Consider the following 25107-nt stretch of genomic DNA (forward strand, 5'->3'; position numbering starts at 1 on the left):
CAAATGGGACCTCATAAAATTTAAAAACTTCTGTAAAGCAAAGACACTGTCAATAGGACAAAATGGCAATCCACAGATTTGGAAAAGATCATTACCAACTATACATCAGACAGAGGGCTAATATCTAAAATATACAAAGAACTCAAGAAGGTAGAATCCAGAGAACCAAATCACCCTGTTAAAAAGTGGCATACAGAACTAAATAGAGAATTCTCAATCAAGGCATCTTGAATGGCTGAGAAGCACTTAAAGAAATGCTCAACTTCCTTAGTTGTCAGGGAAATGCAAATCAAAATGACCCTGAGATTTCACCTCACACCTGTCAGAATGGCTAAGATCAAAAACTCAGGTGACAGCAGATGCTGGCGAGGATGTGGAGAAAGAGGAACACTCCTCCATTGTTGGTGGGATTGCAGACTGGTACAACCATTCTGGAAATCAGTCTGGTGCTTCCTGAACAAATTGGCAATAGTTCTAACTCAGGACCCATCTATACCACTCCTGGGCATACACCCAAAAGATGCTCCAGCATATAACAAGGACACATGCTCTACTATATTCATAGCAGCCTTCTTTATAATAATCTGGGAAGAACCCAGATGTTTCTTAACAGAAGAATGGATGCAGAACATGTGGTACATTTACACAATGGAGTACTAGGCAGTGATTAAAAACAATGACTTCATGAAATTCATAGGCAAATGGATGGAACCAGAACATATTATCCTGAGTGAGGTAACACAGAAACAAAAGAACACACATGGTATGTGCTTGCTAATAATTGGATATTAGCCCAAAAGCCCACAATGACCATAATATAATCCTCAGATCATATGGAGTGTAGAAGGAAGTAAGACCATGGTGTGGATACTTCAGTCCTGCATTGAATGTGGAACAGGATGATTCTGGGTGGTGGAGGGAAAGTGTGATCATTGAGAGAGAAAGGAGGAGGAAGAGATAAGGGTGGCAGCATCAAGATCTGGAGGAGATGTGAGAGAGGTACAGAGGGTCAGGAAATCAAACAAAAATATGTATCATGGGGGAATGAGTGACTAGGGATAGCCACTGGAGGGTCACAGACACCAGGGAAATGTGGGGCTCCTAGGACACAATGGGAATGACTTTAGTGGAAATGCACAGAGACGGGAGAGAGAGATCCTGTAGAGACCTTCTCCAGCAGATAGGTGAGGCCCAGGTCAAGGGTTGTGGACACTCACCCATCTCAAAGTTTTTTTTACCCAGAAATGTTCCTGTCCAAAGGAAGAACAGGGACAAAAATGGAACAGAGAATGAAGGGCGGGCCAACCAGGGACTGCCACACCTGGGGATCCATCATGTCTGCAGATACCAAACCCAATGCTGTTGCTGTTGTGATCAAGAGGTGCTTGCTGACAGGAACCTAGTGTGGCGGTTCCTGAGGAAGTCCGGCCAACAACTGACCAATGCAGATGTGTATACTTGGTCCCAACCATCAGACTGAGCTCAGGGAACCTGGTGGGGGAGCTGGCAGAAAGACTGGAGGAGAGAAGGGTGATTGCAACTCCATTGGAAGAACAACATAGGCTGGCCTGACTACCCATTTCTCCCAGAGACTAGACCACCAACCAAGGAGTGTACCTGGAGTGATTCATGGCTCCAAATACATATGTAGCAGAGGATAGCCTTGCCTGACAGCAATGGGAAAAGAGGCCCTTGACCCAGGAAGACTTGATTCCCCAGTGTAGGGAGATGCTGGAGTTGTGGGGCAGGGAGTGTGGGTGAGTGGGGGAGCATGCTCATACAGGCAAAGGGGAGGGGGAGGGCAGATGTGGCTGGTGGAGGAGTAACCGGGAAGTGGGATATCATTTGAGATATAAACGTATGGAATGAATTTTTTTAAAAAAAAAAAAGCCTAACCAACCAAAAAACAAAACAAAACAAAACAACAACAACCACCTTTTAGGGACCAGCAAGATGACTTTTCAGGTAAAAGTACTTGATATATACAAGACTGATAATCAATTGCATTTTATCCATTGGGTCAGGTAAAAATTCAGAACACATGAAACTCAAGAAGGATGACCAAAATGTGAATGCTTCACTCCTTCTTTAAAAGGGGAACAAGAATACACTTGGCAGGGAATAGGGAGGCAAAGTTTAGAACAGAGGCAGAAGGAACACCCATTCAGAGCCTGCCCCACATGTGGCCCATACATATACAGCCACCCAATTAGATAAGATGGATGAAGCAAAGAAGTGCAGGCCGACAGGAACTGGATGTAGATCTCTCCTGAGAGACACAGCCAGAATACAGCAAATACAGAGGCGAATGCCAGCAGCAAACCACTGAATTGAGAATAGGACCCCCTTTGAAGGAATCAGAGAAAGGACTGGAAGAGCTTGAAGGGGCTTGAGACCCCATATGAACAACAATGCCAAGCAACCAGAGCTTCCAGGGACTAAGCCACTACCCAAAGACTATACATGGACTGACCCTGGACTCTGACCTCATAGGTAGCAATGAATATCCTAGTAAGAACACCAGTGGAAGGGGAAGCCCTGGGTCCTGCTAAGACTGAACCCCCAGTGAACGTGATTGTTGGGGGGGAGGGCGGTAATGGGGGAAGGATGGGGAGGGGAACACCCATATAGAAGGGGAGGGGGAAGAGTTAGGGGAATGTTGGCCCAGAAACCGAGAAAGGGAATAACAATCGAAATGTAAATAAGAAATACTCAAGTTAATAAAGATAAAAAAATTTAAAAAAAGAAAAGAAAAAAAGGCATTTGAAAAATTAAAGTAGCAAAGATACAAAGAAACATAAATACGAATAAAACCCAAATTTTAGAAGTGGAAGATGTAATAAAAAAGCTAAAGATTCAGTGTGTGGCCTTAACAGCAGAACAGAAGAGGGAATAAAGGAAAGATTCAGTGAACTGGAAAACTGAATAGAAATTAAACAGTCCAGATGTCAAGATGTCAGTGCAACAAACCTGTTAAGACTTATTTAATGCATCCAGTAAGTACAGAAGAACTGTCTCTTCGGCCAGACATACCTGGAGTTCATTTTGTTCGTCCTGTCTATAATATTCTAGCATCTAAATGTGTAATCAGGTTCCTGTCGTCAGCAGCTATTATTCTGTAGAATATTGACAGTAGTCATAAGGCTCTAAAAACAGACAATTATCAAGAGCAAACATTTTTTGCAGAATATTGATAGACAATAGTTATGAAGTTTTACAAAAATAAATATAAATTATTTGTTTACTGATTTACAGATATCCAATACCTTTTCATTATCAGGAGGCACTGTCTGTGGTTCCTGGTGTCTGTCACAGCCCCCAGTGTGGGATCAAATTATACCAACCAGGAAAAAAAAATCTTATCGTGGCAATGAGGGACAGTAGGGTGTAAACTACTAGAAGGTTAATCAGCCATGTCTTCAGAGAATATTGTTCAGAGACAAGGGAGGATTTTGTAAGAATTGAAACGAAGTCATGCTGGGCATGGAAGTACTTGCTTAAAATCACAGCACTTGGAAGCTGTAAGAGGATCGTTAAGATTGAGGCCAGCCTAGGCTTCATGGGGCGATCCTGTCTCAGTCCAACAATATGGGATTGCTTGTGCCACCACCCTCCAAAATGTAACTAGGAGGTGGGGGTGAAGGATGGAGACATAACAACTTGGCAGTTAGGAGCACTTGCTGCTCTTACAGAGGATCTCAATTTGGTTCCCAGTATCCACGTCAGGTGGCTCACAACTGCCTGTACTCCAGCCAAAGGGGATCAGATACCCACTTCTGTCCTCTGTGGGAACTCATAGATACATGCCACTTGCAAAGACATACACATACAAATAATCAAAAATAAAATACTTTTTTTAAAAGTAACTAAAAGCTAAGAGGCAATAGAGGAATTGTTCTTGTGCACAGTTACCTTACTCTGAATGGGTTCTGATCGTGGCTCACGTTTGCATTCTGTTTGTGCTATTTGTTTAAGACATAAACATATTCCACACCATGGACATTGAAATAGAAAGTGAGGAAAGTAGCCAACATGGCAGAGATAAAGATATTCCAGAGGGAATTGTGCCTCTCCCTTTGACTATCAGACTACTCAAACAATGGATCCACAAGTTGCAGGAAAGCTTGCCAAGAATCTCATGCTTTGGAAAGAGAAATCCTAAAACCTGTGTTTGTCAGAGAGGAAACCTTTCTGTTGGAAAGAGAGTTACAACTTGTCAGACCATTATACAGGAGAGATAATGATGGGAGAGACCATGCCTTGACTGGGAAAATATTGCTTAGATATGGTTACCCTCTATTTAAACTAATCCCTTATGTCAGAACCCCAGAAATGTACTTGAGGGGGCCATTGGACCTCTTTGCCCCTCTTCCAATATAACAGAATAAATAATCCCTTTTTTCTGGTTTTCAAAAAAGAAAAAGAAATATAAAAGAAGGAATTTAGCAGTCCAAAACAAACCAAAGGAGAAAGCAGGCAGCAACAACAACAATGGCAAACCAAAAAACACTTCAGAAATTGAATCTGGTTGGACACATTTGTAGTCCCAGCTATCTGGGACATTCAACCAGGAAAATTACAAGTTTGAGGTCAGACAGAACAGCTTGGTTGACACAGTGTCTTAAAATAACATACAAAAGGATAAAAAGACACCATATTTGGTAGTGGCAGAACACTTGCCTAGCATTTTCAATAATATCCACACAAAACAAAACAAGAGAAAACAAAAATGAGGCATTTAATATTCATGTTATCATAATCCCCAAACTCAAGAAAGTTGCACTGAAATTGTAAAGAAATAATGCCAAGAAACTCCCCAGACAAGAGATTGAACTACATGCTCAAAAACTGAGGGAATCCTATGTAGAATACTACAAAAAAATCATATCAAAATGCATTTTATTCATATTTCTGAAAATGATAGACAATATCGACCTAGAAAATAGTGGCATCAATAGTATACTCCACAAAGGAAAAAAAATTAGATCTCATTAAAACTTAAAGAGTCTGTTCTACAAAAGATCCTGTAAACAGTTCTAAACACAAGCCATTCAACAACTATCTCATACAGAAGTAATATTTAGAGTATGTAAAGAGCTCTTAGAGGTCTAGGATGTGTTCCAGAGACTGTTTTAGTTTGTGTTCTATTGCTGTGATTAACACTGACCAAAAACAACTTGGAGAGGAAAGCTGCTTACAGCTCCCAATCATAGCCCATCATTGAGAATAGTCAGGGCAAAAACTCAAGGCAGAAACCTGGAGACAGGACCTAAAGCAAAGACCAGAGAAGAAGATTGCTTACTGGCTTGCCCCTGCTGGCTTGCTCAGTCTGCTTTCTTATGCACCCTAGAACCATCTGCCTCAGGATGGCACTAATCACTGTGGGGTAGGCCTTCTCACATCAGTTTCTAAACAAGAAAATGGCTCCACAGATTTGCCTAAATGGAGGCTGACGGAGGGAAGATGTTGATTGAGATTCCCTCTTCCCAGGTGACTTTAGTTTGTGTCAAGTTGACAAAAATATAACCAGCATAGTTGTATACGGCATATGTGAAGCCTTAATTTTAATTCCCTGCTTCTCAAACCCATGAGCCAGACAAAAATTCTTGACTTAATACTTTAGAAACCAATCTGTTAGACATGAACAACCCAAATAATCCAATTAAAAATGGGGTACAGATCTAAACAGAGAATTCTCAACAGAGGAATCTCAAATGGCTGCAAAATATTTAAAGAAGTGTTCAACATCCCTAGCCATTAGGAAAATGCAAATCAAAATGAATCTGAGATTCCATCTGAAACCGGTCAGAATGGCTAATACCATGATCAGGAATTGGGGGTGGGCAGAGAAGCTCTGAGGACCAGCAGAATGAATGGAAATATTCAACCTCAGGGAGTGGGAGATGGGGGAACCCTGTAGAATGTACCAGATAACTGGGAGTGAGAAACTCTCAGGATTCAGAGGGAGATACCTTAGATGAAATGCCCAACAGTGGGGAGAAGGAACTTGTAGAACTCCAGTAGAAAGACAGGGCATCAAGTGGAGGGATGTGGTTGCCATCCATTAGTCAAAAACTCTGACCCAGAATTGTTCCTGTCTAAAAGAATTGCAGGGACAAGAATGGAGAAGAGACTGAAGAAAAGGAGGTCCAGCAACAGGCCCAAATTAGGATCCAGCTGAATGGGAGGCCCCAAGACCTGACACTATTTTGATGCTATGGTGTGCTTACAGACAGGAGCCTAGCATGACTGCCCTCTAAGGGGCCCAATAAACAACTGAAAGAGTCAGATGCAGATAGTTACACCCAACGAATGGTCAGAAGCTGGAGACCCTTGTGGTTGAATTAGTGAAAAGCTGGAGGAAGCTGAGGAGGAGGACCACATAGGGAGATCAGCCATCTCAACTAACATGGATCCCTGAGATCTCTCAGACACCTTGCAGCATACATTTGCTGGTCTGAGGTCCCCAACACAAATACAGCCGAGGACTACCTGGCCTGGCCTCAGTGAGAGAAGATGCACCTAACCCTCAAGAGGCTGGAGGCCCCAGGGAATGGGGAGGCCTGGCAGGGTGTTGGAGGTGGAGGTGAAGACATTCTCTTAGAGATAGGGGTAGGAATGGAGTGGTGGAGATGAGGAGGAATGGAATGGGGAACTTTGGGAGGGCAGACCGAGAGGAGTTATTGACTGGTCTGTAAAAAAAAAAATAAAAGTAATAAAGTAAAATAAATGACAGCACATGCTGGCAAGGGTGTGGAGCATTGCTGGTGGTAGTACAAACGTGTACAATCACTTTGGAAATCAATATGGGAATTTATCTACCTCAAGACCCAGCTATCTCACTTCTGGCATATACCCAAAAGATGCTCCACCATACTGCAAGGACACTTGCTCAACTATCTTCACAATAGCCAGAAACTAGGACAACTTAGACATCCCTGAACTGAAAAATAGATAAAGAAAATGTAATTTTACACAATAGAGTATTACTTAGCAGTTAAAAAACAATAACATCATGAAATCTGCAGGCAAATAGATCAAACTAGAAAAGATCATCCTGAGTGAGGTGACCCAGATCCAGAAAGACAAATATTGTCTCTCCTCACTTTTAAGTGGATGTTAGCTGTTAAATAAAGAATAACCATGCTATAATCCACAGACCCAGAGAAGCTAAGTAATAAGGAGGGCTCAAGACAGAGACACATGAATCTCACCGTGAAGGAAACTACAATAGACATTGAAGGTGAATGAGGGAGGGGTCTTAGTGGGGGGTGGGGATAGAAACAGAATGGATCAAGTCAGGGGGGGTGAAGTGAGAGAGTACTGGGAGAGAAAACTGGACTGGATGTGCATATCTGGAATGAGCTAGAAGCCTAGTGCAGTGGAAACTCCTAGAATTCTTTGAGGATAACCCTAGCTTAAACTTCTAGCATTGGAATACAGAACCTGAACATGCCATATCTTGTAACCAGGCAAGACCTCCAGTGGACTGATTGGGACGCCAACCCGGCCCAAACCTTTAACCTATAATTTGGTGTGTATAAGTTGTGCTGGGATAAAGGTGGTGCGGAAATTGTGGAGTACCCAACCAATGAGTGGTCCAGCTTGAGACTGATGCCAAGAGAGGGAATCCATCCCTGACACTGCCTGGAAGGCTAGGACCTAGAGGCTGGATAGCCCAGAGGCCTAGGATAGAACCAAACATGACTGGCATAAAAAGTCAATGAAATAATTCCTGATGATATTCTGCTATACTCAAAGATTGACTCCTAGTCCAGTTGTCATCAGAGAGGCTTCATCCGTCAGTGGATGGAAACAGATGCAGAGATCCACAGCAAAATATTAGGCAGAGCTTGGAGAATCCTGCAGAAGAAGGGGAGGAAGGATTGTAGGAGCCAGAGAGGTCAGGACGCCACAAGAAAACCCACAGATTCAACTAACATGGCCCAACTACCAACCAGGGAGCCTGCATGGACCTGATGTAGGCCCTCTGTACATTTGTTACAGCTGTGTCGTTTGGTCTTTTTGTGGGACTCCTCCCAATGGGAGCAGGGGCCGTCTCTCACTTTCATCTAATGTTGTGATCCTTTTTGAAGAGAAACAGAAGAGGAATGGATGGAGGGAGAAGGGGAAACTGAGGTTGGAAATAAATAAATATATATCTACTGAAAATGTGCAAAAAAAACAGGAAGAGGGAGCTAGTGCGTAGGATTAAAGAGGAGGATATGCAAACGATAATGACACATATGAAAACATACGTAACAGTATAAGGCACTTGAGAAATCCAAATTAAAACCAGAAACCTCACAAGCACAGGGAGAGAGTGAACTCTGCATGCAACAGTTGGGAGTGTAAATGGTCTGACCACTCTGGAAAACAGCTTGGGATGTTCTTAAATCTAAGCATGAAACTGCTGTATGATTTGCTAAGTTTATTCTAGGAGGTTCATCCCAGAGAAACAAAAGCCCATCTCCACACAGAAATCCAAGTATGAATGCTATACCAGCCTTATTTGACATAAACGGAATTGAACACTACTGAAATCCTCAGAACATGGAGAGTAAAACTGTGGTGCTTTCAGTGTGAAACAAAAAGGAATGAACAGTTGATATGTTCAGTGACCTGGCTGCAGGTCCAAAGCATTATACTCATGAAATGGGCCAGTCCCAGTGGCTTACGTTATGTATTATTACATTATGATTACATTCCTGAAATGTCAGAATTATAAAAAATGGAGATCAGATTAGCAGTTTCCAAGGCATAAAGAGGAGGTGGGAGCAGAAGGAAAAGAGGAGTGGTTATGTTACAAAGCATCAGGGAGAATCTGTGCAGCGATAGGAATATTGTACAACTTTGTGTATCAGCATTCATATCCTGGTTGTGATTATCTACTATAATTTTCTATGTTGTTGCTATAGTGGAAAAGTGAGTAAAGGGTCCATAGGATATCGCTATTATTTCTTACAACTACATCTTACAATAATTTAGCTAAACTAACTGCAAATTTGAATTTAAAATGTGTATAAAAGAGCATCTGCCCACTTTTCTTCTGTATATTCCTTTGCCAATTCCCCATAACACATTTCCAGTTAGAAAGTTGGACTGATAAGCCTTTGAAATGTTGAGGACGGATGTGTGAGAGACTCAGAAAATGAAAGCAGAAAGGGAAGCATTCCATAAGAAAAATATATTTATTTGAAATCTTCTTTCCATTGTCTCTTACAGTTAAAACCCAATACCAAATACGTCCTGAAATAGTTTTCTCTTGTTAGTCAACACTGCCTCTAGTGTCAGAGTTGTTGCAATACACTTTGAGTTATGTATTCCTGGTCTGGAGGCCACAAGAAGATACTCTCCAGAGCTGACTGATTGGGGGAGGAACAAATCACACACAAGACTAGCTGCGCATTCTTATCTTGAATTGAAACAGATGTAGGGAGTCATATTTCAGGACCTCATCTGGCTGGGATGGTATTCAGGAAACAAATGGGGCTTCTCAAGCCTGTATGTCAAAACCTGAGCTGTAGAAATCTTTGCAAACAAAAAACTAAGTTGGGCTGCAATGCTAACTGATATTCAGCCTAGATTTTGAAAGAACATTGAGATCTTTATGTTGGGTGTCGCAGTCTCTATGTTCTCAGACATGTAGTTGGCTGTAGTTTGATTATATTCCCCCATTATTCTGTTTATTCCCTGCCCCCCCCAGCAGTTCTGTTGTAGAACATGGAGTGGAGGTACATTGTGAGAGTTGTTGAATATCAGATATATACATTTTCTATGTGAAACAACTACCCTTTGGTTTTCTTTATACAGCAGAAGGAGTTCATGAAGAAGATGAATGATCATATGTAGTTCTTCTGTGTATAATAAGGTCTTTTCAATTATCAAAGTGCTGTTTCTGAATGGGATCAGGCCAGATAAGAGAGTGGAATGCAGGGTTACATTCCCTATGTGTCTTGGCACTGGAGGATTTCCTACCAAACTCAGGAATGAACAGAATCCAGAATATGCTCTTACTTCTTGTGTTTGTAGAGGAATGTGTGTCTTGTATCTCCAGGAAGATGGAAAGCTCTTCCCAGGCAAAAATCCATTCTCAATCACCTTTCTTCATCATCCCTCACTCTCTTATCTAAGTCTTACTTCCTGTATCATTTTACCTCCTATATCTGAAGGCATATGTCAAAGAATGCACAGCAGGGGGTATGAGATATACCCTTTCCAATGGCTCTTAAAGCCAAGTCCCAGCTATTTCTGGATGCTGGATCTTCTGGTTATTTCTTAGGCGATATTGCCTCTAGTGTTATAATTGTTTCATAGCATCTTGAATTGAGCTCTGACGAGGAGCTACCTCTAGGCATGCCCCTGCACACAATGGAGATTAGTAGGAAAAGTTTCATAAGCTAGTGTCTGAAGAGAAAGGAATATGAGCTTTGGCATCATGAGAGCAAAGAAGAGATGGACATTACCTTGCACTAATCATAATAGTTGGATGGAGTAAGATATCTCGTCAGTGGGTTCATCATGCGATTTGAGACCTGAATGTCATAATCTGGAAGGCTCATAGATGGTAGGAAAATATATTTGGGGCTAGAACGAAAGGGGAAGAAGCAGAGTTGGTGGCCATTGTATGCTTTTAATAGTGATATCTTCCAGTTCATCCCCTGGTCGAAGGGTTGTGAGCAATAGAATGAAAAGATGCATCTGGTTGGTCTATGGCTTTACGGTGTTGACTCTGAGAATAATATAACACAAAAGATGTGGTGTGCGTAATTAGAGGTGTTTTGTAGGTGGGGACTTTTCAGTATTCTTAGTGGCAATGTATAAATTATGATCTACATACATTTTAAGTGTATTTCAGAAAAGGGATAAAATAGTTGGGTGATGGGTGTGAGAAAAACATTGTACCTTACAGTAATCTTTCTTCATAGGTAGACCTTCAGGCTTATTACATAAACATTCTACTGTTTCCAGCCAGGTAATCCATTTGTTAGATGGAGCACATAGTCTATGCTGTGTAATAATAATAATGTATGATCCAAGGTGATAAGATGAAGAGAAGACCCTTTATAACACCAGAAGAGGCAGAGAGCCTAAGTATGGACAAGCAAAAACTGACTCATAAAGGTCTAGATAGATGTTTTCTATTTAGACCTAAAGTCAAGTGTTTGCCAGGTGCATAAGTAATGAGAATTTTGGGGGAGCCTCTTTCAGTTTAGTCTTTTAAGGCAACACAAAGAAACAGTTATCAACTTGCACCTCAGCTTCCTACAAGCTGCATAAATTTGCGTGGAGATTAAATGAAAAAGTTGTTAGACCCTCCAAATGTCCCTGTATAATTTATTTGTCTTGGTGGTTCTCATTGAATTTAAGAATAAGCCTCTCACATGCACGAAAATAGTCTTTGAGGACATATTTTCTTATATTTTAACCAAACCTCTCAATGCCTCAGTTTTTTCCTTATGTAGAAACAGTCAGCGGAGAATCTGAGTATCTAGGACATGGTGCATTGGATCTAGTCCCAGATTTATCATTACAGAGAGTTGGACCTATGGGAGTTTCTGTTAAGTATTTTTCCTCAGCTTTAAGCAAGACTTTTAAGGAATCTGATTTGTATTTTCATGAGTTCTTTTACCAATTCCCTGAAAAGTTCTGGAAAATTTCCCATTGTTAATAAATTTCATAGCTCCATTCTTTTTGTGTGGGCTAGAACCTCTATAGCCAGGTGCCTAAAGAGTATAAATTAGGTAACTGGGTTCTCTCCATAAGATTTGGTCCTTCATTCTAGCTTTCATCATCTCCAATTCTTTATTGAATTTCTTCTTGTCATCATCATCCTTTCCTCTGTTAAGCTTCCAGTCCCCTCATTCCCCCTCTGTGTGTGTGTGTGTGTGTGTGTGTGTGTGTGTGTGTGTGTGCCTCGTGCATGCTATGCATCATTAAAAATAGTGAAAAGTAAGGATAAGCTATGGCTTGGAAAATCATTCCATAGTTTGTAGAAAACATACAGTGAAAATCAAAGTGGGTAGAAGCTGTTTTATTAGATATCTAGTTGTTTGAGAAGATTAGGGTACAACATGTGGGACTATATTAATGTCTATGGAGGAGGACTATATTTATTAATAATTCATGTTTTATTCATTCATTCATTCTACAATGCTGTTAGAATCACTTACGTATAAGAAGCACATAGCCTCTGCTTTCAAAGAGATTTGAGGAAATAGAATTAAAAAGTCCAACACATGTGTGTGCTCATTCTAATAATATTAAACAATACTAAATGCTTAGAACTGTCTTACATGATACTCATTGGGTTATTTATCTGTACATTGTAATATGTGGGGGTTCTCTATAAACACAAGGGCCAGCAGAGTAATGATCTTTGTGAGGGAAGAAGGAAGTCTGGTTCAACATGACTTGGTAGCTGCTGTTGGTTCAAACTTCGAATACCTGACACCAAGTAGTTTATTGTAGGCATATTTAAGTACAGTACGATTTGGGAAATGCTCCCTGATGTGTCACAATCTTATATGTACAATGTAGCATAATTACATCAATTCTCTTCTTTTTTTTAATTTTTTTTATTTTTTTTTAATCTTTATTAACTTGGGTATTTCTTATTTGCATTTCGATTGTTATTCCCTTTCCCAGATTCTGGGCCAACATCCCCCTCCCCCTCCCCATCCCCTTCTCTATGGGTGTTCCCCTCCCCATCCTCCCCCCATCACCCCCTCCCCCCAACAATCACGTTCACTGGGGGTTCAGTCTTGGCAGGACCCAGGGCTTCCCCTTCCACTGGTGCTCTTACTAGTATATCAATTGCTACCTATGAGGTCAGAGTCCAGGGTCAGTCCATGTATAGTCTTTAGGTAGTGGCTTAGGCCCTGGAAGCTCTGGTTGCTTGGCATTGTTGTACATATGGGATCTCGAGCCCCTTCAAGCTCTTCCAGTTCTTTCTCTGATTCCTTCAACCGGGGTCCTATTCTCAATTCAGTGGTTTGCTGCTGGCATACGCCTCTGTGTTTGCTGTATTCTGGCTGTGTCTCTCGGGAGAGATCTACATCCGGCTCCTGTCGTCCTGCACTTCTTTGCTTCATCCATAATGTCTAATTGGGTGGCTGTATATGAATGGGCCACATGTGGGGCAGGCTCTGAATGGGTGTTCCTTCAGTCTCTGTTTTAATCTTTGCCTCTCTATTCCCTGTCAAGGGTATTCTTGTTCCCCTTTAAAGAAGGAGTGAAGCATTCACATTTTGATCATCCGTCTTGAGTTTCATTTGTTCTAGGCATCTAGGGTAATTCAAGCATTTGGGCTAATAATCACTTATCAATGAGTGCATACCATGTGTGTTTTTCTGTGATTGGGTTACCTCACTCAGGATGATATTTTCCAGTTCCAACCATTTGACTACGAATTTCATAAAGTCATTGTTTTTTTTTTTTATTAACTTGAGTATTTCTTATATACATTTCGAGTGTTATTCCCTTTCCCGGTTTCCGGGCAAACATCCCCCTCCCCCCTCCCCTTCCTTATGGGTGTTCCCCTCCCAGCCCTCCCCCAATTGCCGCCCTCCCCCCATAGACTAGTTCACTGGGGGTTCAGTCTTAGCAGGACCCAGGGCTTCCCCTTCCACTGGTGCTCTTACTAGGATATTCATTGCTACCTATGGGGTCAGAGTCCAGGGTCAGTCCATGTATAGTCTTTAGGTAGTGGCTTAGGCCCTGGAAGCTCTGGTTGCTTGGCATTGTTGTACTTTTGGGGTCTCGAGCCCCTTCAAGCTCTTCCAGTTCTTTCTCTGATTCCTTCAATAGGGGACCTATTCTCAGTTCAGTGGTTTGCTGCTGGCATTCGCCTCTATATTTGCTGTATTCTGGCTGTGTCTCTCAGGAGCGATCTACATCCGGCTCCTGTCGGTCTGCACTTCTTTGCTTCATCCATCTTGTCTAATTGGGTGGCTGTATATGTATGGGCCACATGTGGAGCAGGCTCTGAATGGGTGTTCCTTCAGTCTCTGTTTTAATCTTTGCCTCTCCCTTCCCTGCCAAGGGTATTCTTTTTCCTCATTTAAAGAAGGAGTGAAGCATTCACATTTTGATCATCCGTCTTGAGTTTCGTTTGTTCTAGGGATCTAGGGTAATTCAAGCATTTGGGCTAATAGCCACTTATCAATGAGTGCATACCATGTATGTCTTTCTGTGATTGGGTTAGCTCACTCAGGATGATATTTTCCAGTTCCAACCATTTGCTTACGAATTTCATAAACTCGTTGTTTTTGATAGCTGAGTAATATTCCATTGTGTAGATGTACCACATTTTCTGTATCCATTCCTCTGTTGAAGGGCATCTGGGTTCTTTCCATTTTCTGGCTATTATAAATAAGGCTGCGATGAACATAGTGGAGCACGTGTCTCTTTTATATGTTGAGGCATCTTTTGGGTATATGCCCAAGAGAGGTATAGCTGGATCCTCAGGCAGTTCAATGTCCAATTTTCTGAGGAACCTCCAGACTGATTTCCAGAATGGTTTTACCAGTCTGCAATCCCACCAACAATGGAGGAGTGTTCCTCTTTCTCCACATCCTCGCCAGCATCTGCTGTCACCTGAGTTTTTGATCTTAGCCAATCGCACTGGTGTGAGGTGAAATCTCAGGGTTGTTTTGATTTGCATATCCCTTATGACTAAAGATGTTGAACATTTCTTTAGGTGTTTCTCAGCCATTCGGCATTCCTCAGCTGTGAATTCTTTGTTTAGCTCTGAACCCCATTTTTTAATAGGGTTATTTGTTTCCCTGCGGTCTAACTTCTTGAGTTCTTTGTATATTTTGGATATAAGGCCTCTATCTGTTGTAGGATTGGTAAAGATCTTTTCCCAATCTGTTGGTTGCCGTTTTGTCCTAACCACAGTGTCCTTTGCCTTACAGAAGCTTTGCAGTTTTATGAGATCCCATTTGTCGATTCTTGATCTTAGAGCATGAGCCATTGGTGTTTTGTTCAGGAAATTTTTTCCAGTGCCCATGTGTTCCAGATGCTTCCCTAGTTTTTCTTCTATTAGTTTGAGTGTGTCTGGTTTGATGTGGAGGTCCTTGATCCACTTGGACTTAAGCTTTGTACAGGGTGATAAGCATGGATCGATCTGCATTCTTCTACATGTTGACCTCCAGTTGAACCAGCACCATTTGCTGAAAATGCTATCTTTTTTCCATTTGATGGTTTTGGCTCCTTTGTCAAAAATCAAGTGACCATAGGTGTGTGGGTTCATTTCTGGGTCTTCAATTCTATTCCATTGGTCTATCTGTCTGTCTCTGTACCAATACCATGCAGTTTTTATCACTATTGCTCTGTAATACTGCTTGAGTTCAGGGATAGTGATTCCCCCTGAAGTTCTTTTATTGTTGAGGATAGCTTTAGCTATCCTGGGCTTTTTGTTATTCCAGATGAATTTGCAAATTGTTCTGTCTAACTCTTTGAAGAATTGGATTGGTATTTTGATGGGGATTGCATTGAATCTGTAGATTGCTTTTGGTAAAATGGCCATTTTTACTATATTAATCCTGCCAATCCATGAGCATGGGAGATCTTTCCATCTTCTGAGGTCTTCTTCAATTTCTTTCCTCAGCGTCTTGAAGTTCTTATTGTACAGATCTTTTACTTGCTTGGTTAAAGTCACACCGAGGTACTTTATATTATTTGGGTCTATTATGAAGGGTGTCGTTTCCCTAATTTCTTTCTCGGCTTGTTTCTCTTTTGTGTAGAGGAAGGCTACTGATTTATTTGAGTTAATTTTATACCCAGCCACTTTGCTGAAGTTGTTTATCAGCTTTAGTAGTTCTCTGGTGGAACTTTTGGGATCACTTAAATATACTATCATGTCATCTGCAAATAGTGATATTTTGACCCCTTCTTTTCCGATCTGTATCCCTTTGATCTCCTTTTGTTGTGTGATTGCTCTGGCTAGAACTTCAAGAACTATATTGAATAAGTAGGGAGAGAGTGGGCAGCCTTGTCTAGTCCCTGATTTTAGTGGGATTGCTTCAAGTTTCTCTCCATTTAGTTTAATGTTAGCAACTGGTTTGCTGTATATGGCTTTTACTATGTTTAGGTATGGGCCTTGAATTCCTATTCTTTCCAGGACTTTTATCATGAAGGGGTGTTGAATTTTGTCAAATGCTTTCTCAGCATCTAATGAAATGATCATGTGGTTCTGTTCTTTCAGTTTGTTTATATGATGGATCACGTTGATGGTTTTCCGTATATTAAACCATCCCTGCATGCCTGGGATGAAGCCTACTTGATCATGGTGGATGATTGTTTTGATGTGCTCTTGAATTCGGTTTGCCAGAATTTTATTGAGTATTTTTGCGTCGATATTCATAAGGGAAATTGGTCTGAAGTTCTCTTTCTTTGTTGTGTCTTTGTGTGGTTTAGGTATAAGAGTAATTGTGGCTTCGTAGAAGGAATTCGGTAGTGCTCCATCTGTTTCAATTTTGTGGAATAGTTTGGATAATATTGGTATGAGGTCTTCTATGAAGGTTTGATAGAATTCTGCACTAAACCCGTCTGGACCTGGGCTCTTTTTGGTTGGGAGACCTTTAATGACTGCTTCTATTTCCTTAGGAGTTATGGGGTTGTTTAACTGGTTTATCTGTTCCTAATTTAACTTCGATACCTGGTATCTGTCTAGGAAATTGCCCATTTCCTGAAGATTTTCAAGTTTTGTTGAATATAGGTTTTTATAGTAAGATCTGATGATTTTTTGAATTTCCTCTGAATCTGTAGTTATGTCTCCCTTTTCATTTCTGATTTTGTTAATTTGGACGCACTCTCTGTGTCCTCTCGTTAGTCTGGCTAAGGGTTTATCTATCTTGTTGATTTTCTCAAAGAACCAACTTTTGGTTCTGTTGATTCTTTCTATGGTCCTTTTTGTTTCTACTTGGTTGATTTCAGCTCTGAATTTGATTATTTCCTGCCTTCTACTCCTCCTGGGTGTATTTGCTTCTTTTTGTTCTAGAGCTTTTAGGTGTGCTGTCAAGCTGCTGACATATGCTCTTTCCTGTTTCTTTCTGCAGGCACTCAGCGCTATGAGTTTTCCTCTTAGCACAGCTTTCATTGTGTCCCATAAGTTTGAGTATGTTGTATCTTCATTTTCATTAAATTCTAAAAAGTTTTATAATTTCTTTCTTTATTTCTTCCTTGACCAGGTTATCATTGAGTAGAGCATTGTTCAATTTCCACGTATATGTGGGCATTCTTCCCTTATTGTTATTGAAGACCAGTTTTAGGCCGTGGTGGTCCGATAGCACGCATGGGATTATTTCTATCTTTCTGTACCTGTTGAGGCCCGTTTTTTGACCAATTATATGGTCAATTTTGGAGAAAGTACCATGAGGAGCTGAGAAGAAGGTATATCCTTTTGCTTTAGGATAGAATGTTCTATAAATATCCGTTAAGTCCATTTGGCTCATGACTTCTCTTAGTCTGTCGACATCACTGTTTCATTTCTGTTTCCATGATCTGTCCATTGATGAGAGTGGGGTGTTGAAATCTCCCACTATTATTGTGTGAGGTGCAATGTGTGGTTTGAGCTTTAGTAAGGTTTCTTTTACGTATGTAGGTGCCCTTGTATTTGGGGCATAGATATTTAGGATTGAGAGTTCATCTTGGTTGATTTTTCCTTTGATGAATATGAAGTGTCCTTCCTTATCTTTTTTGATGACTTTTAGTTGGAAATTGATTTTATTTGATATTAGAATGGCTACTCCAGCTTGCTTCTTCTGACCATTTGCTTGGAAAGTTGTTTTCCAGCCTTTCACTCTGAGGTAGTGTCTGTCTTTGTCTCTGAGGTGTGTTTCCTGTAGGCAGCAGAATGCAGGGTCCTCGTTGCGTATCCAGTTTGTTAATCTATGTCTTTTTATTGGGGAGTTGAGGCCATTGATATTGAGAGATATTAAGGAATAGTGATTATTGCTTCCCGTTATATTCATATTTGGATGTGAGGTTATGTTTGTGTGCTTTCATTCTCTTTGTTTTGTTGCCAAGACGATTAGTTTCTTGCTTCTTCTAGGGTATAGCTTGCCTCCTTATGTTGGGCTTTACCATTTATTATCCTTTGTAGTGCTGGATTTGTAGAAAGATATTGTGTAAATTTGGTTTTGTCATGGAATATCTTGGTTTCTCCATCAATGTTAATTGAGAGTTTTGCTGGATACAGTAACCTGGGCTGGCATTTGTGTTCTCTTAGGGTCTGTATAACATCAGTCCAGGATCTTCTGGCCTTCATAGTTTCTGGCGAGAAGTCTGGTGTGATTCTGATAGGTCTCCCTTTATATGTTACTTGACCTTTTTCCCTTACTGCTTTTAATATTCTTTCTTTATTTTGTGCGTTTGGTGTTTTGACAATTATGTGACGGGAGGTGTTTCTTTTCTGGTCCAATCTGTTTGGAGTTCTGTAGGCTTCTTGTATGTCTATGGGTATCTCTTTTTTTTAGGTTAGGGAAGTTTTCTTCTATGATTTTGTTGAAGATATTTACTGGTCCTTTGAGCTGGTAGTCTTCACTCTCTTCTATACCTATTATCCTTAGGTTTGATCTTCTCATTGAGTCCTGGATTTCCTGTATGTTTTGGACCAGTAGCTTTTTCCGCTTTACATTATCTTTGACAGTTGAGTCAATGATTTCTATGGAATCTTCTGCTCCTGAGATTCTCTCTTCCATCTCTTGTATTCTGTTGGTGAAGCTTGTATCTACAGCTCCTTGTCTCTTCTTTTGGTTTTCTATATCCAGGGTTGTTTCCATGTGTTCTTTCTTGATTGCTTCTATTTCCATTTTTATTTCCTTCAACTGTTTGATTGTGTTTTCCTGGAATTCTTTCAGGGATTTTTGCGATTCCTCTCTGTAGGCTTTTACTTGTTTATTAATGTTTTCCTGTGCTTCCCTAAGTGTGTTCATGTCTTTCTTGAAGTCCTCCAGCATCATGATCAAATATGATTTTGAAACTAGATCTTGCTTTTCTGGTGTGTTTGGATATTCCATGTTTGTTTTGGTGGGAGAATTGGGCTCCGATGATGGCATGTAGTCTTGGTTTCTGTTGCTTGGGTTCCTGCGCTTGCCTCTCGCCATCAGATTATCTCTAGTGTTACTTTGTTCTGCTATTTCTGACAGTGGCTAGACTGTCCTATAAGCCTGTGTGTCAGGAGTGCTGTAGACCTGTTTTCCTCTCTTTCAGTCAGTTATGGGGACAGAGTGTTCTGCTTTCGGGCGTGTAGTTTTTCCTCTCTACAGGTCTTCAGCTGTTCCTGTGGGCCTGTGTCTTGAGTTCACCAGGCAGCTTTCTTGCAGCAGAAAATTTGGTCTTACCTGTGGTCCCGAGGCTCAGGTTCGCTCGTGGGGTGCTGCCCAGGGGCTCTCTGCAGCGGCAGCAACCAGGAAGACCTGTGCCGCCCCTTCCGGGAGCTTCAGTGCACCAGGGTTCCAGATGGTCTTTGGCTTTTTCCTCTGGCGTCCAAGATGTGTGTGCAGGGAGCAGTCTCTTCTGGTTTCCCAGGCTTGTCTGCCTCTCTGAAGGTTTAGCTCTCCCTCCCACGGGATTTGGGTGCAGAGAACTGTTTATCCAGTCTGTTTCCTTCAGGGTCTGGCGGTGTCTCTGGCAGGTGTCCTGCTGCTCCTGGGCCCTCCCCCACGGGAGCCCAGAGGCCTTATACAGTTTCCTCTTGGGCCAGGGATGTGGGCAGGGGTGAGCAGTGTTGGTGGTCTCTTCCGCTCTGCAGCCTCAGGAGTGCCCACCTGACCAGGCGGTTGGGTCTCTCTCTCACCGGGTCTGGGAGCAGAGAGCTGCTGCGGGCCGGGATCCTCGGGTGTGGGACTTCCGGTAAACACAGAACGTGCCTGGTCCTAGAGAAATTCTGCTTCCGTGTGTCCCAAGCTCACCAGGCAGCTTTCTTGCAGCAGAAAATTTGGTCTTACCTGTGGTCCCGAGGCTCAGGTTCGCTCGTGGGGTGCTGCCCAGGGGCTCTCTGCAGTGGCAGCAACCAGGAAGACCTCTCAATTCTCTTCTTAAAGTACATGTAACTTCATCCATGGAGATGGGTTCTATACATAGGCTATGTATGAGGACATGGTGTGGTCTTCATCATACAAATTGCATAGTAGAGGTCATTTGGGCTATTGACGTCTTTGATCCTGTTTGGGGGAGCCTGGGAGAGCCCTTGGCCAAGAGCTAGTGCAGAGGTCATCTAGCCTATTAGCCACCTCTGATCCTGTTCAGGGAAAACTGGGAACACCAGGTACAGCCTGGCTCTACAAATAGCACAGAGGTGCTCCATTGCCAGCTTTCTGGAAGATAACAGGTTATACATCTCTGACTTTGAAGCAATTTGGAACTTGCTTTATACCAGGCTGGCCTTGAACTCAGAGATCTGCTTGCCTCAGTCCCCTGGGATTAAAGGTGTGTACTACCTGGCCTGGGCCTAAGTTTTTCAGAGCCACTTAGCCTCAAGATCTCCATGCCAAGAACCAGGTCAGAAGCCTGTGTCTTCCAGTCTCAAGATCTGGATGACAGGTGTGCCCTCCATTTCTGGATTGTGTAGTTCATTCCAGATGTAGCCAAGTTGACAACCAGGAATAGCCACCATAGTTCCCAAGCCGGATGGCAGAGTGCTGCCCATACCCAGGACACCTTTTAGAGAGCACTGCATGAGTGGGGCCACTGCCTACCAAAATCAGGCTTGAGCCTACACAACTCCACAGGCCATGTCATTATAAAGCCAGTTAAGCTTCTGTTTCCCCTCCTCTCCAGAGAACTGACCTCTCAGAAATCATGTGACCAACAGACTGCTAATCTGTCCAATACTTCGAAGATCCCTGCCCCACCTTCAGCACTTCTTCTCTTGTCCTTTTGCATCCCCTCTCCCCTGACTCAAGCTGTATAAGCTATCTCCTCTATTTTAATAAACAAGCTGTCACCCAAAACAATCTGGGTCATTTTTAAACCTATAATCACTGCTGCCCAAGACCCTGGGCGCAATGGCCAATTAGGAGTACTCTTCACCAGGGGACATCGGTGCCTTCCCTAGCTGTCCTGACCTGAGGATCAGCTGGTTCTTCTTTCCTCCTTTACTGTCTATTTGAACCATCACAAAGGACTTACTAAAGGCAACTGACATCTTTTAGTCAGGGCTACTCCCCGGCATTGACTGAAGGCCCTTAGTTCTCTGGTGTGACACTGACAGTCCTTCGGGCCTCAGCAAAAATTGCCTCTCTAAATCTCTCTGAAAGAACCCACTAGTGCAACAACCAGTTAAAAGCTCTTAGGGTAGTCACCAGTTCTCCTGAATTTGTGTGCAGGCTTGCACCTAGTCTCAGTGGATTTCCTGGAACTCCTGTAGACCTGGGAATGGTCCCCTTTGGACTGAGCATGTCCACCCTTTGCTGGCATGGGAAATTCTGCTTCCCACCAGTAGTGGGCCTTCAGTTCCCACATTAGGGGCCTTCAGTTCCTCCTCAAGCTGCAAGGGCTTAATCTCTCCCAGAAGGAAGCAATTTCCTTCTGGGAGGAGGTCCTTCAGTTACTTGGATGATCTCCAGCAACCCCTATGATGCTGAGCTCTGGACCTGGGTGTCTTAACTTACACAAAGGCAAAAGGTCCAAGAAGGGACACCCCTTTCCTTCCTCCCCATCACTGTGGTTGTCCAGCAATATGTGGTCTCTCTCAGAAGGAAATTAAGGACAAAACCAAACCTCTTATTCTTAGCGATGACTGTTGAAAAGAGCCCTGAAGACCACTCTGTGGCAACACTGCTACCCTTGAACGAGCCATGGAATATATTAGAAAGTAACCCATGACCCTCCACACCCACCTCTCCCCTCACTACCATCTTATGCCCCTCCAGCATCATTCACTCACAAAACTCTTGAAGGCTCCACATGTTCTGCCCTACTACAAACTATCACCTAACAATTATGCAAGATTAAAGATACCTTCAAAATTGCCTACAATGGAAATAACACCTTGGCTTTTCCTGGAAATGTTCAACCCACTTGCTTTCACTCACTAGACTGCTATCCCTACCAGGCCAATGAGTTAAAAGATCTTGGACAAGAGATACTAGAGGATGATATTCATGCCCCTTGGACCAAACCATTCAACTGAGCCTCCATGCTGCCCTTAAAACAACACAGGACTGGCTTGACATCTGTAGGTCATTCTTGCCTCTACCCCTGTTCCTTCAATGGGATGCTTTATATAGGGATGAATGTCTCCAACAGATCAGGAAAAATAAATACCAAAACCAACAAAATACCCCTTGGGGCTTCGATAAGTTTTAGGTCAAGGTAACTTCTCTACAGGAGCACAACAGGCTACCCAACCTTTGGGGTACTTTGATCAGGTATACTCTTATGTCATTAGGACCTGGGTTCACATACCCTCCCCCCCAACACATCCCAAGACAGGGATTCCTCTATTCTCTGCCTCCAGCAAAACCCCAAGGAATACCCCTTCTGACTTTGCTCTTAGAACAAAAATCAGCCCAGAATCCAAAATTCTGGATCCTATGCTTAGAGAAATCTTCCTTAAAAGCACAATTTGGGAAGGCATGACTTTGGAGCACCAGCTGTCATGTCAAGGTTTGAAAAGTGAACATTATGGCAAATAAATAGTTGCCTCTCAAGACATTGGGACAACTTCCCATAATGTTACTTTCTTTGCCTAGGCCTTCATGCTGGCCCTTAAAACAAAAGGAAAATGTTTTAAATATGGAAAGGAGGGACATTAGAAGGGTGAATGTCCTAACCCCAGCCCATCTAAGGGCCTGGAAGATGCTCCTTCTAAAACTAGCATCTGTCCCTGATGCTGTAAAGGGATTCCATTGGGAAAAGGATTATTTTTCTACATATAGTAAAGACAGCAAGCCCCTCAAGTCCCCTCAAGTGGTAACCCTCAGCCCTTCCAATAAGAGTGAAAATCCACAAAATCTTGTGGGTCACTAACATTTTGAAATGCTCACTCCCCAAATTCAATATTAAGATTTAGGGGAAACCATTTAAATGCCTAATTGACACTGGAACAAACAGAACTATTTTTAAAATGATCTGAGGTCCCACAGCATTGGGAACTAAACCCTAAGCCACAAGTAATGGGCATAGAAGGCTCTTCCGGGCATGTCGCGCGCCCAATGTCCCGCCAGCAAGAACGACGCGCGGCAACAGGATTCTTCTGCGAGCAAGCCTTTACTGTGTTACAGCTCTTCTTAGTGTTACAGCTCTCTTAGTGTTACAGCTCTCTTGAACAGGGACCCCGAGCAGCAAAATCGCTCGGCTTATATAGACAACAGTATGCTAATTATCTCTCAGGGATTGGTGGGGCTTGGATCACCCCACTACTTGTCCTCCAGGGATTGGCGGAGAATGAATCACCTCATTAGCATATTAACGGTCAACTGACACCTGGTGCATAAACCGCACATGTGCAGTACCGCTGTTCACCACTAGAGGGAGCCCTAGCAAGGGGACAAGCCTGCACATGCGCAGTAAGTCGTTTATATCCAGACAAGGCTGGATGTCGGCGCCATCTTTGTTTCGCCGCGCCGCTCTCTACACGGGCACATACCACAAAAGAGGCCTGCAAATGGGAGGATCCTGATTGTGCTATTGGCCTTATTGGACCTCTTACTGCCAACACTGCCTCTAACCTGTTGGGGAGCAATATCTCAGAAGCCCTAGATGCAGTTCTTACCAGTAACATGGAAAGTGAATGTATCCAGATAGAGAACTATGATAAATACCACCCCCAATTCTAAGAGCCACTGTTAGATATGATACTCCTTACTTCAATTGGGTCTCAGATGAACCAGTCTGAATTAAATAGTGCCCATTGCTCAGAGAGAAATTAGAAGTTCTTACTTAGCTCATTAAAGAACAGCTACAACTCCACCATATCCTCCCCACTACAGCCTGTGGAATGCTCCCATATTTGCAATTAAAAAAATACATCTGGGGGATGGTAGCTATTACAAGATCTATGGGCCATCCATGTGGATCTGGGGATTCTACCGATAGGGACCTTTTCCTTGTCTCTGCAATCCTGGACAATACTACAATGTTGCCCATAGATATTAAAGATTGATTTTTCTCTAACCTCTATAGCCACCCCAAAGATTGACAATGTTTTACCTTTTAAGTCCCCCAGATTTACAACTCTGGCCCAGCCTCCTGACATAGATGGAGAATATTACCCAAGGGATGGCCAACAGCCCCACCATATGTCAAGAAGTTGTTGCTGCTGCCCTGAAACCATATTTTAAAAAGAGAATTCACATTTATCATTACATGGATGATATCTTGGCCTGTGAAGATAAAAAAAGTCACCCCATGACTTCAAAAATTTACTGGTCCCTGCTCTAAATAGGATTCAGAACACCAATGAACAAGATACAACTTATCCCAAATTTATCACTTTCTTGGGAGAAGGAAATTTCCATCATGACAAAGCCAGTTAAGCTTCTGTTTCTCCACCAGGGAAGTGACTGCTCAGAAACCATGTGACAGGCAGTCTGCTAATCTCGGTGATAGGCTTGGAAGGTTCCTGCCACCATTGCAACCCTTCCTCCCTTGTCCCTTTTCTTCCCCTCTCCCCTACTCGAGCTATATAAGCTAGCCCCTCTATTTCAATAAATAAGCTGTCCTCTGAAACAGTCTCCTGGGTCATTTATACCTGCTGTATTCACTATCTGAGATCCTGCTCCCCAGCTCCTCCACATCCTGAGACCATGGGCACGTAACGACTTATGGGGACAGGGGACCCATACAATGGTATGAGAAAAACCTGACACATTAAAGCAACACATGCCAGGAAATTGTTGACAACAAAGATTATGCTTGAGCAACAAATAATCTATAGTAGCTCTATTTTGTAAACTATGGTCCAATTCATCCATCTCTTGGTTGATTTTTTTGCTAATATCTTTGCTGTAATATTAGTAGTTGTATTAATCATACAGGCCATCATTGAGATCTCTGTATTCCAGTAGCCATTTCTGGAATAGGCAATAAAAGAGTCATTGTGGCTGCAACCATCACAAGACCCAGTAGATGCAAAAGATAATCACATTTTGGGGG

At 42.3% G+C, this 25107-nt stretch overlaps 1 long non-coding RNA gene across 1 annotated transcript in view; it reads left to right on the forward strand.

The window, feature by feature from the left end:
- LOC102555916 (uncharacterized) overlaps positions 1–24668 on the forward strand; it is a 101476-nt gene extending 76808 nt beyond the window's left edge. The window contains exon 4 of the long non-coding RNA XR_015647011.1: positions 24171–24668. This is a non-coding gene — a long non-coding RNA (uncharacterized LOC102555916). The remainder of the gene's footprint in view (positions 1–24170) is intronic.
- Positions 24669–25107: the final 439 nt, after the last annotated feature.

This window comes from Rattus norvegicus, chromosome X (genome assembly GCF_021556685.1).
Source record: "Rattus norvegicus strain SHRSP/BbbUtx chromosome X, alternate assembly SHRSP_T2T, whole genome shotgun sequence".
Lineage (NCBI taxonomy): Eukaryota > Metazoa > Chordata > Mammalia > Rodentia > Muridae > Rattus > Rattus norvegicus.